Source organism: Tinamus guttatus, unplaced genomic scaffold, assembly GCF_059628265.1.
Source record: "Tinamus guttatus ecotype Peru unplaced genomic scaffold, ASM5962826v1 Tinamus_guttatus_pri_ptg000198l, whole genome shotgun sequence".
Taxonomy (NCBI): domain Eukaryota; kingdom Metazoa; phylum Chordata; class Aves; order Tinamiformes; family Tinamidae; genus Tinamus; species Tinamus guttatus.
The window spans coordinates 6,049,597-6,068,022 of NW_028288732.1; the positions used below are offsets into that span (position 1 = coordinate 6,049,597).

An 18,426-nucleotide genomic window follows, 5' to 3' on the forward strand; every position below is an offset into this window, starting at 1 on the left:
TCAGGTCTTATTTTGTCCTATTAGTAAGTCACATTGTCCTTCATTTGAGCTCCTTACTAAGAGAACCACTGGTCTCTCGTTGCCTGAAATCCCCAACCCTGGTTCCCACCTAGTAGTTTGGTTTTGTTTTTTAAGAAGCATCAATCTTTTTCTTCCATTTCTCTGGCTTGTCTTTAGGTTAACCCTTCCTCATCTTTCCCATGACAAATTCCCATGTCTGAGGAAATCCCCGGCTTGCTGAGGATAGGATACCCTGGGACTTCACCTACTGCCAGAACGTCTCATGCTTCTGTGTGCTCTTAAGTCTTCCTGCATGGTAATCCTTCTCTTGTCCTCCAAAGCAAGCACACACCGGAAAAATCAGGAATAAGCAGGTTGTCTACTCCGGTGTCTATATGCATAGTCATTAAATAAAAGGCTGCCTTCATGCAGATTTTTTCCTTCTTTTCTCAGCTTTCTGCATCTCATCCTCTTCAGTCAATCAATGATCCATAGGCCAATTTCTATCTCCTTTTCCAAAAATGTATTCCCTTCCTTTATCAGCCTACTCGAGCTGAAAATAGGATTAAGCACCTCCAAAGCTTATTCATAAGGATAAAGCAACCATGTTGCAAGAAATCCCTTTGCTCTTTAAAGCAATAAACTCCAGAGTAAAAGGCTGACTTTCCTTCAAAGGCCTTTAGTTTACCACCTAGACATCTAAGTTATTTTGCTACAACAAGGTGAAATAAACTGAATGCTGCTCAAATTACAGTGCATACCCAAATCAATAGACCTTTGCACAGTGCTCAGAAAAACTGTAAATTACAGTCCATAACTGTATTGTTAATAAAATTGACTGCTTCTTTCTCCTTCTCGCCATGCTCTCATTCAAGCATTACTCCAAAGGTCTTATTTTTGTTCCAGTCTCCAGAGGCCCAGATGTTTCTTTTGCTGGAATATTTCATAGCACATTAGCAGAGAAATTATTACCCTTCCTTATGGTTCCTTAGTATTAAAATTCTCTTCACTTCCTCCTGTTTTCACTCAGTGCAGTCCTGAGTCTCCCAACATCTCTGGAGGAATTAAACTCCCTTCCCAAATGCAAGTGGCCCTTATGCACAGGAATTACTTATGGAGTTGAATTTGCCTATCTATCTATCTTGTTTCTTCCATGATCTCCTTTTACATAAAAATCATTGTCTTTCAGCCTAAAAATAATAATTATCTAATCAAATAGTTCAACTCCTTCCTATAATTATTAGACTTGCTGCTATTCTAGAATACTGTGATAATTTTGAACATGCGGGTAAAACTATGTAAGGAAATTGTGATTGAAATTGTGAAAAAACTATGTAAAGAAATTGTGAACTGTCAATTCCCTGTTGCTTTACTACCCAAGATTTTGGCTTCACTGGAAATGACCAGTTATGAATACATAATTGGATGTTCAGTTAATCAGCTCTTTAAAAATAAACTCCCTTTCTAAGCTTGAGCTGTCCCAAATCAGATGTTAAGACAAAAAGTTCAGAATTCCATTAAACACCCTTCATGGACTTCCCTCAGATCCACTATATACAGATCCTTTTCCTTCAAAATATGATCTGCATCTGGCAAATACTATAATTTCAATAACTCTTGGCCTTATTTTCAGATTCCTTTCCCTACCGCAATATTGTTTCTTCTACAGTGACTGTTCTTTACCTTTGAAAATTCTGATTCAATCAAACCTTTTGTTGCTCTTCTTTTAAAAACAGATAAAATTATTTTTTAGCAATGTCTACTTTCTCCTATAAATGTCAATGCCTATTTTTAAAGGTCCAACTATTTTCTTTGTTGATTTGTTTATATACTTGAAATATAACCTTGTCTAAAGTCTCTTTCATTCCATACTGCAGCTTTATGTTTCCTACCATCTAGCAGACTATTTATTCACTACCCATGCCAGATTTCCACTCCTCTTCCCTACCTGGATGATGGGCTTAAATTAAAACCACCACAAATCTGTCATTTGCATAAAAACAAATAGAAACCCCAGAAGTCTTTAGTTAGTTTTTTTTTTTTTTTTTTTTTTTTTTAATTACAACATGTTTTCTTACAAGTTGACTTTGGTCTCTTTCCTAAATGGCAAAGAAATTTTAAATATATACTCATCAGTCCCTAGCATGAGTAGGGTTTCTTTTGGGAGGTGGGGGGCACTTTCTTCTATCCTCTGCAATAAAGTTCTTGGGTTGGGTTTTGTTTTTTATTTAAGTTACACAGCTAAAACTCTTTGCCACTTTTGAGTGCTTTATGCATCCAGTCTCTACTCTGCCTGTTGACGGCAAGACAGAAGGTGGCACTGAATAAAATCAAGACATCCTAATTACTACCAAAGCTCAATTATCTGCTACCAAGGTAATTTTTAAAGGCTTGAATTGTCTATGTGGGAAACTTGTTAATTTTAACTGAATCATTAAATTTACTGTTTGGAAATTAAATTCAGTGCAACTAAGTGATTGCTCTTAAAAATACTCATAATGTGACAAGTCTCCAATCACTGGGGAAGTTGCTGCTTCATAATGAGGAATCAGTCCTCAAAAAGTCATGTTTGGAGAGAGCAGCTTGAAACAAGACCACGAGTTTTTCCTACAAGTTTGTAGGCTGATTGAAATTTTGCAGCTTATCCCCAAAATCAATTTTTTGTGTTATCTGAGTGTACTAAATTTCTTAGTGTTCATTTGCACTGCATCTAAGTGGCAGCAACAGGAAAACAGTGACAAATATGCATCCACACGTCTTCTCATGGAAACCCATTACAAAATTGCCATGCCATCAAGTGGTAGAAGTCTTCCATTTCAGAGGTATATTTTTATATTATTTTTTTTCTTTTCAAACAAGAACTTGCTTCTCCTCCTCAAAGTCATTGTTTAATTCCTTCCTCACATATAAGAGTGAAAAACAAAGCAACTAGCTTGCTGCTTGGAAATAACACTGACCCATTTCATTACCTCCGATTATTATGGATTTATTGTATTTCTTTTCTGCTGCCCTTTATCTCTCACCACCATCTCTCTTCCTTGTGAGTTTTGCTGATCTGTGAAGAGAAGGTCCCACATACAGTACCCAGAACTGCTCCTCACCAGCTCCTCATGCACTAGTGTTGCAGCACATCCCCTTTCAGGCTGTTTTGCTCTAATTTTGCTCTTCTTGTTAGGATAGTGCAATATTAAAGACTAAAGCACTCAAGATAATATCAACTTTCAGTTTCTCAATCTTTAAGTACACCACAAAGTCATTAAATTAAAACTAGCTTGGAAATTTTAAATTAGGAATGTAAATTTTAATTGAAAAACTAAATACAGTAAAATATATATATGATTACATCAATAACATCATAAAGCAAAGTTTCAAAGTTTAAGTACAGTGCATTTAAAGTACAGCACTAAGAAATTTTGGTGATTGTCCTTAAAATCCAGATGTTTTGCCTGATGGGAGGGGAATGAAATGGGAAAACAAAACCACTTCCAGCAGGCAGGAAAGCAAACAAGGGAATCTACTTACTATTCACAAATTCACTGAGAAAGAATGTGCATGTGTTGAAAATCACGAAATGCTATTTCATGGAAAATAACTGTTTTTTAATGTAAGCAATCTACTGTATATGTATTTTAAAGTGAATATCCACTGTTCTGATACAAGATGAAGTTTCTTAAAATTCTTCTTGGAAATAAAAAGCCCTTTCTTCTACAACATTAATATCCAGTCACATCTGCTCTCACATCTTTTATATATGACATATCTGAATACTTTTTCTTATCTGCTACCCTTACATTCCAAGGAAAGTTCTCCTCTTTTCTTACAGAAATACTTGCTCTTTTGAGAAAAGAGCAGAAATTTTGAAGACAAAAAGAACAATTTAGAAATACAATAATTCACTCCTCAACCTTCATTCTGTCCCTTCTATTCACTCACCCTTCTCGTACTCAGGTGGAAATTTATTCTCCAGTAAAACTCAAAGCAAGAGCAGAAGAATTAGCATAGATAATAGGCAGGAATATTTTAGTATATCCAGATTGAAGGAACAGATTTTTCCACAGTATGGACAATAAAGTCATGGAGCTTCTTCAGATAAATCAGCCTTTGATTGATGTTCATTTTACAGAGGTCAAAAACACGCCTGAGACACATATCAATGAGGTTTCTCCAAATCTTTGAACATGAGATCACTTGTACTGCTCAAATAGAAGCAAACTCATAAATCTTTCAAGGTGAGATTTGATAACTGCCTTACTAGATTATGTAGGGAAAGACATGTCATCAGTCAACCCATAAGCGGGAAGCAGCACAACTCGTCTTTGGAGCTCTTTTTTCCCCTACTTGATGCCTGTGAAAACTCTTTGTTCATAGATACACACCTTGTCTCTGGCATTTTGATGCCTTTTAATCACAGATATTGGAAACAGTTCCAGCACTGACGCTGTGTCTTGTAACGGGGAAAGGAGTTTGTTCTGCAAATCGCAGTTAAACAGCCCCACGTGGGCATCACTCCTGCACTTCGGTGGGAGACACCGGCTCCCTGTTCCTCCCACGGGAAGCAGGATGCAGCTGAGGGGATGTTCTGCCTGCGCTGAGCCCTATCCCTCCTGTTTTGTGAGCGTGCTTTTGCTCCGGAGCTTTGATTTCTGCAATTTCTTTATTTTGTAGTCAGTTAAAACGAACGCCAAGGCCTGGCCTAGGTGAGGCAGCATCTTGCGGCCCTGCCTGGAGAAGGCCGTCAGCACTGCCCCTCTCATGGTGCCCGTCCAGGGATTAGTCCAGGGTTGAAACCAGCAGAGCTCTGCATGAAATGGAGATGGAAGGTGAAGGAAGGGGAACACAAGAGACACAAGAGACATGTAGAGTCGCATCTAGGAGGTGTTTCCAAAATCCTGCTTGAAGGCCGCAGCCCTGCTCACGAGCTCCTTGGTCTCTTCAGTTCTGATCAGTCCCATCAGCCCAGACTGGTGGTGATGGGCAAAGCAGACAGGGGACCAAGCTTCACAACCCGTTTATGACAGATCGCTGAGCCTGTCCCGAGCACAAACGGGAAAACGACCACCCAGGAAAGGCCTTCTCGAGATCCCTGGAGCCGTTCAGGTTACAACACCGCTCATTCCTCCTGCTGCGAACCGTATTATAAAATCCATAATCCAGAAGGCTACAGATTGGGGAAAAAAATTGTTTGACACACACCAGTCAAGTGTGACAGTAACCTTTGGCTTTAATGGTTTATTCAGGAACCACCCTGGTGGTTTTAATTAGCTAATGCTTCACTAAGATCTGCAGTCCCCCAAAGAACGTAATAGTTCCATAAAATGGCACTGTTTTAATTTCTCTGGTTTTAATGTAGCACACAATCTCCCATTCTACATCCCAACTGTAATTAGCACGGCTAATTACTGAAGCTGTACGAATAGCTGCTGCGGTTGCTCAATAAGGACATTTAGGGGAGTTCTAAGTACAATACTGATATTACAGAATTTATTATGAAGAGACAGTAAGGAAAAGAGGGTGTCACTGGATATTCATGAGACTCACACAGCAGAGGAAAAAAAAAAAAAAAAGAGAGAGATTCTTTTGGAAATAGCACAGCTCTTCAAAGAATTTGATCATTTCCATGGAGCTGAAGTACCTGAGAAAATCTGTTTCACAAAAAACTGCTCATTGAAAAAAAAAATAGTTTGTTTGAGGGGGTTTCTTGCTGTTCACACACCATAACTTAAAACAATTCTGGTGAAAATGAACAAAAATGTATTTTAAAGTCTGTAAAGCACATTAATGGCATTATTTCCTCACAGGCTTTAAAGTCCAAAGCATATTAAAAGGGGTCTCACATCTTTGACATTTGATAAGACAGTTGCAAAGACACAAAAATCCTTTTATTAAAATAAACCTTTTTTAATACGATTCAGACATTAACAATAATATTTCCATAAAGTAAGATTATAATCTGAATTTATAGAACCTCAAACAGTTTTAGAACAAGTCAAGCAAGCAAAATCACAAATACCTTCCCACATCTGCATGAGCTGTGGAGACAGTAAATTCTCCAAATTTACCTTGCATAGGTCAACTGTAATTTAAGTTAAATATCATTTATAAACATAATGGAATATTTCATACATCTGTTTTTGCATCTTTTCATTACATCTCTATCTTACAAAATATTCCTAAAAGAAACAAACATATTTGTGTATCTACATATTTAATTGAAAACAGAATAAAGAATTTAACAGGTAGAACCGCCTGTTGTAGTCCTCACACTGTGGAGATCATGAAGCACAGATATTCGGTTTCTTACCCCTGAACTTGTTTTTTTTCTTAGAATATTAAACATTTTCAGAACACAACCCTGGGAAGCGGCACACACATGTCAGGGTGGCACGAACTGCAGGAATAAACCCAGCTTCGTATTTGCATTACCTTCCATGTCATCCCTTTCTGTTCATTTTTGTGTGATACTTGGTATTGTTTTTTTAGCTCAGTTATATTGATTTTGTATCAAGTTTTTACACGAGCAGCCTTCTTCAAGAAGCAGAGGGAGCCATGCTTTAATGGAGAGCCATGAAGAGCGAGTGGATGTGGGGTTACAGACATATCAAATGGGCTGGTGACTTGTGACATTTTAGGTTAATTAATTTGCCTTGAAAACATTTTTTTTTTTTTTTTGACTTGCAGGGTGCCAGATCTACTGATTTAACCCTCGAGGATACCAAACGATATCTCTAATGAATCAGGCATTACCAAACTCAGAGAAGCCGGCTGCTGTTGAAACATTAAAATCTATATACAATTTGAGAAATTATTAAAGATGAAAAAAATCCCATCATTTGCAAATACATAAAGTTTTAGTGTAAAAGAAACAGAATGTCACTGAAGCATATGTTATTACTGAGACTAAAAAAAAATGCATAGATGCATAGATTCTTGGAAATAATCCCTTACAAGTATTAGAAGTACCTAGTACTAGTACAACCCAAACTTCCGTTAATACCCACATTTACTCAAGAGTTCCTAATGTGAGTAATAATTTTACCAATGAGTTTTAATGAGAAAGTCCATCCTCCTCAGGCTCTGTTTGGAGAATTCTCTGCAATTCAGCAGTGCTCTGGACAGAGACAGGTCGAGTCCTGCAGACAGGACCAGCACCCTGTAACTGTCACCCTGAAAGAGCAATAACCTAATTCTCCTAGGTATTACTGACCTAGTGATAAATGCGCCAATAAAGTATTATATTTGCTTGCAGAAGAGAAGAAATAGCAGTATTGTCTCCCATTTTGGATTTGCCATAGGAGAGGCAAGGAGACAAAACTATTCCTCAAGCAGAACGTAAACATTTGAATTTGAAAAGATTTGCATTGCATGTATACTCGTGTAGCTCAAATAATGAATTTCTACAGTCACTGCTTTTCCATCTGATTGCTTAAGTTTTTCAAAGAACAACAACAGAAACACTAAAATGGGTTATTTTAGCTAGCATCGTGTTGCCAAGCCTCTCTTTACTGCCTCATCTGAGAAGCTTCTTTGATGAGCTAGTCATTTTAAGGCCACATTAAAGAAGGGAGAATGACATTTTAGGAGCTGGCAGCAGTTTGCACAGCTAAAGTACAGATTCAGAAGGAGTAAATGTGCTTTGCCTCGTTATTTTTGATGCTAACTCCCTGCTATATTTATCAGACTCTATGACAATGCGTGTTGTTCACTTCCCAGTATCTGCCTCTGCTTCAAAGCTCCCAAAGCAGCATCTTGGTGTAACAGATTAATAGAAAACTGTAGAAACAGCAATATTTTTCTGGAGTGTCACAACTTTTTCAGACGGTTGTGATTACCTGTGTCTCCCCAGCATGTTACAGGCTGAGTATTGTTTGAACCATTAATCCCAGTACCAGGAGTTCTGTGGATTTTTCTGCTGAGGGTTGACTGTTAACACAGCGGTCAGCCTTTTTTCTCCATTTTTTAGTTCTTTTGGCTCAATAACATCTTTCTTTGGAAGGCCCAACCACTGCTTGCCTCAAAAGGCAAAGCTCCTATTGCACTTATTGCAAATTTGATTTTTGAAGATCATGCAAATCCATTTGACACAGAGTGCTCATTCCTTTCATCCCCTTTGTGACAGACAAACTAAGGAAATTTCTTTTCTTTTTTTTTTCCCCAATTATTACAATAAATAACGTTCTCACCAGTTGTAAGGGTGAACTGTCATATTGACAGCAAACAGACACACCGTGTAAACCTCACTATTCTTGAACATTACCTGTTTGTTTTGTGGAAGCAAATACAAGCAGGTTTGCCAGCTGCCTAATCCTACATAATTTTTCCTGTCTACTCTATTTTTTATAATTTGAGTTATGAAACCCAAACTTGCATCTTTTCATATCAGATCACTAGCCTGCCCAGGTCAAAGAGTATTTCCAATACCAAAAGGGAGTGGATTGGGCTCTGCGTGGGATGCAAAGCAACCGAGCTGGGCTAAGGGCACCTCCAGAAAGAGCAGATGCTCAAGAGAGCTCAACATGAAACACAATATCCTCCGCAATAGAATTGGTCAGAAAACATGGTGCAGGAGATCAGATTTCCACAAATTCATTCCATCCTCACTGCTACTCAAGCGGGAGACACCTTTGATCAAGAACATAAGTTCTGTACCAATATAGACCTTTGAAGACTTTATTGTTTTTTCCCCAAAAACAGTTTACATTTCACAGGAAGTACAGATATAGACCAAGTCTGCAAGATCACAAGAACATACCTTAAAAATGAAATTAACTGAATGCTATAATATATCTATTCACTTTGGCAGCATGATTGGCTTTGATATAGAAAATTATCATCTATGCTGCCAGTCTTTTTTTTTTTACCAATAAATGTTAGAATCAGCACCTGAGAGGCTGCTCATCCCACCACGCTGTCAGGCCCCAATCTGGCTGCGCTCTATAAATGTTCCTGGGTACACGGTGAGTAATTGCACTGACTCACGGGGTAGCTCAGACCTTTTGGGGCCTCAAAATACACTCATCCCTCTGACAGCTCCCAGACAGCCTAAGCCTGTTCATATGTGCTTGGATATTCCTGCTTCGCCTTAAAAATTGCAGCAGCAACTTGAAATAGGAGAGGGAAGATGAGGAGCCCAGGACCCAGCACATCTCATCTGTTTGTAGGAGAAATTCTTACTGCTCTTGCACAATTCTGCCCTGCCAAAACCCACCAGAACTTGGGAAATCACCAAGAAAAGTCATAGTGCCCCTTCTCCTTCCTCACAGCTGTAACAACTGGTTTTAAAGAAACACCTTTCTGCATTACTAATGTGAAGGAAATACTATAGAAAATACTGCAACCAGGAGAGACATCATAACTCTGGCATAATTGAAATATTCTCAAATCCTTCAGAATAGAAAATAGGGTTTGAGTTAGCTACAAACAAAACCAAAGAAAATGCTGACTGATTAACATAATTTTTTGGAGATCAGGAAACAGCATAAAACACATCCGCATGCCTATGGATTCAGGCTTTTACTCCACTGGGTTCACTAGGAGGTTTTTAATAACCAGAGAACAGCCAAGTTGAGCTGGAGGGAGGATTTGGGTATGTGTGTGTTTGCTGGAGAGTGTAATCGCATCAAGGCTTGAACTGCACAGAGGAGAATATTGCTGTGGGTCACAACCCTTCAGTGCTGTAGCTGCTTTACTCCACATACATTTGTTTTGTGAAATGTCCTAGGCGGGCCAAAACAGCAAGAGGAGGACTACAAATAAGCAGAGAACCTGTAACTCTGCGGGTACTTGATACAGAAATGTGCATAAGAGCCAAGTTCTGATAACCTGGGGAATTCCTTTGCAATCAGCAGAAGCTCCATCTTTCTCTTTCATGTTGCATAGCTCTCAAACCCTAGGAATGCCAAGTTTTCCTTCCCTTGGAAGCAAAGGGTTAAAACCAAAGGGAGCGTGTGGCTGAGTGGAAGGGAAGGCTGCATTCAGCAGGGAGGCAGGGAAAGCACATAGTTCATTAAATAATGTGAGTGGTAATGAGGGCTCACACAAATCAAACAGGGGGTTAGGTAATTGTGCTGGTGCTTTGTGGTGAACCACCTGTCAGGAAGCACTTCCAGCCGAAGACTCAATCTGCTGCGGGGCCTCCAGATGATTTCTAATTAGTGTAAACTTCATCTGTGGCGTGTAACCAACATATTAAAAACGTATCTTCTGTGCTCTGCCTTTTTTTATTATTATTATTTTTAATTTTCAGCACTCTACCTAGCACTGCAAAATGGCTTTTTCATATGATCCTCCGAGGAAAGCTCTTTTCCTGCAAGTGCTAAGAGAAACCTTCCAAAAGGTTTTTGAATAAAGATATAGGCAGTTACAGCCACAGTAAGTTAAAAATCAACCAACCTCCCACCCCCAGCAAGCAAACAGCAGCAGAATCCTGGAAAGGAGGTGGCAAGGATTCAATGTTGTCACCTCATGCGATGCAGTTCAGGAGATCAAAGTAGTGCACAACCATGACACTGACAGGACAGGATTTTATATTTGATATTAAATGAGCAGCGTTAAGTACATATTGTGAAAGCAAATATCTTCTGTCTACAGATGAACACAAAATAAATGTAATTTGTTTACAGCAAAATGTTTCGGGGCCTGTGCCAAAGCCCGTGGCACTGGTCAAATTCTTTCCAAATGCTGGAGGCGCTTTTTGTCACTCTTTTTTATCACTCACTTACAAGAGTGCCTTTTAATCTGCTTAGTGCACCATTAAAGAGATACAGTCATCAAGTTCTGGTATCAACACTGGGAATGGATATTCCATAGTTGAAAATTCCTCAAAGCTGGAAAAAGGTTCATAACTGGAGCTGGAAAACTTCAGATGAGGGAAAGTATGGATTTTCAGTAGTTACTAAACAACAGATGCTGTTATAACTTAAGAATCCACATTGAGGTTTTCTTCCCTGAAAGATTTTGCAAGATGTGAAGATGAACAACCAGCATTTGCAGAAGGTCCCTCCACAGCACCCTGTGGGCAGCGGTTCCCCCTCACTGCATCACGTCTACAAACCTGGATGGAAGAGCCGAGCTCAGGACACGGCACTGGCAGATCAACCACCTCCGTTTATGAAAGAAGAAAATTGTCATAGGAGGAAGCACATATGTACATTTTAAACATGCATGTTCTTGTATGTAGACATACATACATTTTTGTAGCCTCTCAAAATGGTTTTCTTCCTCTATTCCATACCTGGTACAAAAGAAAAAGTTACCACACCAGTCCTGTCTCCCTGGTTGACACCCTGGTGCCACAGGCGGTTTCCTGCAGAAATGCTCTGATCCTGCCCTTTTCCCCCTCAAAACTGCCAGCACCACCAATAATTAATCTCGTAGCCACACGATCTCTTCATTATGCAACTGATTCTAGATTATTTCCTCCCCAATTTATATTTCTTCATTATCGTTTGACGTAGTTACAGCAGCTTGGGATACTCTGGTATTCTGAAAATGAATGTGCTTTACCCCCAGATTCAACAGCAACAACAACAAAGCAAGAACAGTTGAAGAGATAACATAACAGCATCAGATAAATTGAATTTAAAACTGCTTTGGCCTATAAGTAAAGGTTGGGGAAGGCACATTCAAACGAGAAGCTTTATAGAGAGCGTTTCTCAACTAGGAACCCCTTAAGCCTAATAAATACTGAATTCTTTTAATTAAAAAAAAAAAGTGAGTACAGTATTGCCTGTCTTGGAGTTCAGATGAAAGGTTTAAAACCCTGGATAATAGAACTGGTTAATATTTTTGCCCCCAGAAGGACAAACAAAGCCATATGGGTGACAGCTGAACAGAATTCACCCCGGTCCGTCCTCCACATTTGCACCTAAGAATCTGATCAAGCCCATTAACTACCGTGTTGAAGCATAACTAACATTTCTTTTGCACTCTTGCATTTCCTATGTTTAAGAGGACTAATAACTCCAGAAATCATTTGATACAATGACAAGCAGAGGCCACTGGACTGTTTACTGAGGGCATTCAGTAATACTGTCCTTCATTTATAAAAAGCCCCAGTTCCCCACATCTGTGTAATCCACCTTGCTTCCCAGCACACCAACAACTAGCTGAAGCATAGCAAAAGTTGCCTGAGATTTTCTTTATCCCTGAAAAGCAATGAAGACATGTGTGTGTTACAAGTTTCCCTGGAATGATTGGTTGTATTCATTAACTGAAGCTGCACAGAGAGTATCTTTCACTCAATTAATCTCCAAGCATAGGGATAGGAGTTCTGAATCATCGTGCCATTTCTCATTGCGTGGCTAGCTGTAATTTTGTGCTCCACTGCTGTTCACTGCCAAAGGAGGGAGAACGATGATGAATGGCAGCAAGTCTCCTTGCAGTTCCTTTGGAGTTCTTGTGACAACCTCTAATGAGGCCTTTCTAATTAAAGCTTGGGATAGTCAAGCTTCCCTAGCAATAATAGAAGTTACATGCTGTGGAAAGTAGTTAAATTTGATCAAAGTTAAGTTTGAACCTTCATTTCACAGAAAACACATTGTTAAATTATTTTAATATGTCAGTGTATAAGTTCCTGCATGCCCAGACTCCTCCCTTGAGGAATTTGGCTGGATTTTGAATTGGTGCTTTTGTCTCAGGAAATAAGAAGTTAGCACCTGTGCTATACATAAAATACACCGCTGGTAGCAGCAAGGAGAAGCAGATCTGATTCTCTGAGAGTGAGAGCTGTAATCGTGAGTCAAAGGAAAGAAACACGGACTCACTGCTGCTAATTCTGAGAGAGACAGCAAAATCTGGTGGAGATCTCTTGAATTCCAAAGCTGGAACCGTGTCAGCTGCCTCCCTCCTTCCAGCAGCCTTCCCCAGGCACGAGCTCGATTTACACTAAGTGCAGGTGACGGTGCAGAAAAGGAAAGGGCTGTTTGGAAATGCAGCACAGGAAAATACAGCAGCAAGCATGAAACAGCTGTCTCGGCAAACCCACTTATCTTTCAGGAAGTGTAAAAAAAATAAATAAAAATAAAGATGACCAAGTTGCCTGTAGGTTTGCACCACAGTCCTCCTCCCCCTGCCTTTTATTTTCTATTAATATTTGGAAGCTGGAAAGGAATGAAGCAACAAGTTGGAGATGATGCTGCTTCACAGCAGAAGGAAGATTAGTCTGGAGGTCCATATTATACATAACACATCTCATGCTTCTGTAACACCCTAAAACAATCAATTTCACAACCTGGACTGAGCTGTCCTGAGAAAGAATATTCTTTTCCTCTAATTCTTACAAAGGGGCTAATTAATTCCCATCACATGCAATAAGTGGGGGAAAGAGCCAAACCACAACTGCGACAACTACAGCTGGAGCAGAGGCAATAGTTGAAGATTCGCATTAGGATCTCTCAAGGTCTGTTTTGTTACAGATAGAAACAGGTGAGCCCAGCTCTTCAAGCCATATAAATCTGCCCTGAAGCCAGTGATTTGTAATACCTAAATGGTTTCTGGCCTGCATTTCCAGATGCACTTTATTGGGGGCTCCTGGAATTTAGGAGTTAGTTTAAGAGTCCAACATGACCATTCTCACCAAAGTTGCATGGGAAAACCCTTCTGCGACACCGCTTCTGATTCAAGCAAGATTATGAGAAAATGGTATTTGAGATGAAGCACGAGGCTGTACCAGAACCTCTCGGTGAGGGGAGACGTTGCTCTTCACCACCACGATGAGGAACCTGCCTTGGCAGCACGGCAGCTTTGCCTCAGCCACTATTTAAGACAATCTGCTGTTGACATTTTGCGATACGATCCCCAAATGCGATCACAAATTGGCGGTGATTCAGATATGACATTTTAGAGATATAAGACTCAAAACAAAATTAAATGTTAGTCTGATTTAGAAAATTCACGCAGCGTTCTCTGCACGTCTCATCTCCAAGCCACTGCAATCAGTTCCCTTGAAGGGTCCCTGCAAGGTGGGTTGCACAGGACAGCTGAGGGAGGGAACCCAAGCCCAGGAGATATTTCACCACCAGGTTAACCAGAAGAAGTCCTTGGTGGCAGACGCAGATCTGAAGGAGGCAGCAGAAACCATGCAGGACGGGACACATGGGAGACCACAAACCCCAGATCAAGGTCGTTGGGCCAGGCACTAGGAATCCTGACACGCACCACGATGCCAGTGCTATCTATGTGTGCTAGAGCACCTCACATATATACATAAGTACCATATCCTTGAGTTTAACTGTAAAATAGTAATAATAATAAAAATAATTTTACAGTGTTTGCTGTGGGTCATACTTCCACCTACCTAAAACTTTCTGGAAATAAAGATCATGATCCTGGGAGAAGATAACTCATAGATGCTCAAGAACTGAGAAGACTGTGGATTCCTGGAAACATGACGATAATTATATGTATCTTTGCATTATGTGATTCTTTTTAACCTCTTAGCATCTACTTCACATATTATTGCTTTCAGAGGTAAGGTTAGGAGGTGATGTGGGAAACAAGGTGGGAGTCAAGAAAAGCAGATGTCAGTTGGAATCGGAGACCAAAACAAACCAAAGAGACTGAAAAACAAGGAAGCACAAAACTTCTGGAAAAACAGGCCACCTATATCCTGAACTCTCATAGGATGAAAAATCACAAGTGATGCCAACACAGCCCTGGAAAAACAAAAGTACTTTGCACTTGGATGATTTGTGCTGAATTAAGGAAGCCAGCATGTAAACATCGAGTTGTGCAATAATGAAGAGACACAAGGAAGCTTTGGAGACAATTTGGGAGTAAAGGTAGATTATGGATTTCGGAGCTTGTGGAGTTGGATCGCTTCCACCCCACCCTTCCGTTGTTTCTGTGGCCCACAAAACAATTCGTTGTGATATCTTCCTTTTGTGGCAGATTAATTTTTCTTCCAACACACTTCTACAAAGAAAACGACTTGACAGTCTGCCATTTCATAGGAATGAGAATTTCTGCTTTTCCTGACTTCTGCAATGTTGTGATTTATTCTTATCTATGGAGAGCACTTTAAAAAAAACTATACACATTCCCTAGCCTACTTTGTCTTTATTCTGCAAGGAGAAGGTCATCTCATTCATTTACGTCAAAGATAGAGCAAAGTCACAGAAGGAAAAAAGAAACCTCTGTACACACAACCTTAATCTCATTCATAACCACACATCCTCTAAAACCTTTTTTCTTCATTTCTATTTTTATACTCCTGAGATAATAACTGGGGACATACTGAATAATCTATGTAATTCCATGGCCTTTGTTACACACACACAAACACTATTTCAAGGTAAATCAAGTAAATGGCTACCGAGGCACATTAACATTATTAGTAAAAACCATGATACAAGGAAGACAGGATTCAATTAACAGCAGCAAAATTTGGTCTGAACTTCGAAAACATATTTTTTTGATTTGGAAAAGTCTTCCACAAAGTGAGGAGTATCTAATTAAGCCAAATGGCACATCTCAAAGCACTAGAATATGATACAGCTTCAGCATGTGCAGCACAATGCAGGATTTGGCTGGCTGGAGGTGACACTACGTCATGGGCCAACCAAGGAAGAGCACCTTGGATATGATCCAAAGGAGAACTTCCTGCCTATCCTTGGTAGGGGCTTGGCAAAACCCACGTTGGAAGCAGCTCTACAGGGATTAGCCTCCAAAAAGAGTGTTACAGGGACAAAAGTAGCTTCTTTCTACCATTTGCTTGCCCAAATCAGCTTTGCTCTGCAACTTTGTTCTATACTCTTCAGTGCTCAGATCCAACATTCTGATCATTCCCAAAATACCAAAGCCATGAACCCTTTTCAAAAGGCAGTATTTTCCCAGCAATCAAAAGCCCAGTGTTTCTTGCTATTAGCCATAAATCCTCTCCAACAAGATACATATTGCAAATGCAAGAGGAAATAAATAAAAGCTTTGTACATCCTCAACCAAGTTTAATTGATTGAACAAGAGATACAGTGGAACTGCCTCGTCCTGTTTAGTGACAAAATAGAATCTGAGCCATACCAAAGAGATGATGCCTTAGCAAGGCCAACCATGGCATGACACTCATGGTGGGTACACCACCTAATTAAGATGCATCAGGAAATAAAGGCTGGTGGACAAATCACATTACACCAGCCCCACATCTCACTGAAATAAAATACAGTCAGAAAACTGTATACAAAGCCAGATTATTTCAAGGTATTTCCTTACAATTGCATTAGAATAACTTTCTCACCCAGACCAAGTTTATGATCATTGTGCCGTGAGTTATGGTTATTCTTTCATTTCGTCTTTGAATGATAAAACTTCTTGCAGTTAAAATACACAGTTTTGTGAGTTATTATATATATTGGGTATTGGGATAAGGTATTGGGACTCCCACTCGCCACTACCAAGCAAAGATATACCAACTCCCTGACTAAAGTCAACACAAAGTTGTTTTTTTTTTTTTTTTTCTCCCCACAAGCTTTCTTAGGTTTTGGAACTAACCTTTACTATTTCATCACACAAAGATCGTGTTTCTCTATCCTTGATGTACATTCAAAATTCCTCTTAAAATTCATGAGGTTATTACTTCTGAAAGGCTATTTCATTAACACTGCATTACACAGGCACCTGTTGTGAAGGCATTAAAAAAAAAGAAAAAAGAGGAAAAAAGAAATCCCACTAGTCTCTCATTAATAGGTTTCCTCATACTATATTCAAATTATAAACTAAGATGGCTTATGAATATTTGCTTTTGAATTAAAATACGAGTTTCTCATGTGGAATGGAGTTTATGATAATTCAGAGCTTATCTTCACAGTTTGATGTCTTTGTCCTTCCGTAGATAAATAGTCTATGTATTTACACATCACTGCTAACTGTCCTTTGACCGATTCAGGAACTTAAATGAGTATGCAACCAAGGGGCCCCCATACAGACACCAAATCAGCTCCAGCTGGGGCTTCACTGTTGATCTTGAATGTTCACACCAAATAAATCAGAAATTTGAGATGCAATTAACTGCCAAAACACCACCATCACCACCACTCTTTTCCTTTCCATCAGTAGAACAGCTATAAAAAAAGAAAAGCAAACAGTATTTGCCATTACTGTCCTGCACTAAGTCACAGCTTCAACCAGTTGCCAGTTCCAACCAAGAGGAATTTCTTCTGGAAATTTGTCCACTGCGATTTTGGACAAGCCACGAAGGGCTCCTATCCCTTCCTTCCCTTTACAGCCCAAGATGACAGCGGTTCATGGTATTTTCACCACAACTTTCACCTACAACTTGTGTTATAAGGGGAAAGCAGAGAAGCAAAGGCCTAGGAATGCAGACATCCTTCCCACTTAAGCAAGGGAGCATTAACATCCTTCTGGGGCTGTTTTCACTCTAGCAACTCCAACGAACCTGCCACCATCCTCGCCATAGGTCACATTTACAGCGTTGGGAATTCATCTCCTTGGTCTCAATCTCTTGGTGAGGCAGCAGCTTTCCCTATACAGAGCCATCATCGTATCTCCATTCATTTTCCCAGAATGGGGTGGCAAGAAATCAGCTAAACACATTGTTTTACAAGAACTTTGATTTCCCTCCTTGTATTTTCGCTAGATGAGTGAGCCAACACTGCGAAACAAAAGGAAGAAGCAAACTTTGTGCAGGAACAAAACTGCTTTTCTCCTCACTCCAAAGCTCATGCATCTGCCTCTTAATTGCCAGCAGCTCAGAGACCATGATTCCTTCTTTAATCTCCGTAGGTATCATGCTGCCTCTTTGATAAAACAGCTCTGTCTTCTTCATGCTTGACTATTCCTCACAGTTCTCACCTCGTAACCGACATGATGTCTCTTTTCCACATCTACCATCGCAAAATACTGCCAGTTTATAATACTTCCAAAGATCTTTTTTTCCTCCCCTCTGTCTCCAACATCAATTTATTACCACTCTGACAGAAAAAAAACCACAGTGTTATTCCACTCATCTTTCTCTCTCCAACTTTTAATCATGCTACTCCACAAATAAAGTCTTCCCGTTAATTTTATTTACCTCCACATTCCTTGAGAGGGATTCCCAATTATCTGCTTCAAGGTACGCAGAGTATTCTTATCACTACCATGTGGTCTACAGGTTACCAAGAAAAGGCCACAGGTAAAAGTCTTGTTATTTTCCTTCTGTTACTGTATTTGTTTCCATTTATCACCAGATTCAGGCAATTGGATGCGGATTTGCTCATATAAAGCAAGACAATAAAGAAATCTGGAAAGGCCACACTTCCACTTTTATTTCTGCACAGCATTTGAAATAATCCCCCTTCTCTCAGCTCCACCAGGCAGCTGACAAGGGCTTGAACACAGTTCTGCAATCAAAGTGAAAAGCTAGAAGGAGCAACATGTATCGAGATTTGAGCAATTGAAACGATGGGAAGCTCTGCAGCAAAATGAATTTAATTA

The 18,426-nt window shown here is 39.6% G+C and overlaps 1 protein-coding gene across 1 annotated transcript in view; it reads left to right on the forward strand.

Annotated features, from left to right (window-relative positions):
* BCHE (butyrylcholinesterase) overlaps positions 1-16,654 on the forward strand; it is a 347,216-nt gene extending 330,562 nt beyond the window's left edge. Inside the window, exon 4 of the transcript XR_015913319.1 lies at positions 16,506-16,654. The gene's annotated coding sequence lies outside the window, so the exon portion shown is untranslated. The remainder of the gene's footprint in view (positions 1-16,505) is intronic.
* Positions 16,655-18,426: the final 1,772 nt, after the last annotated feature.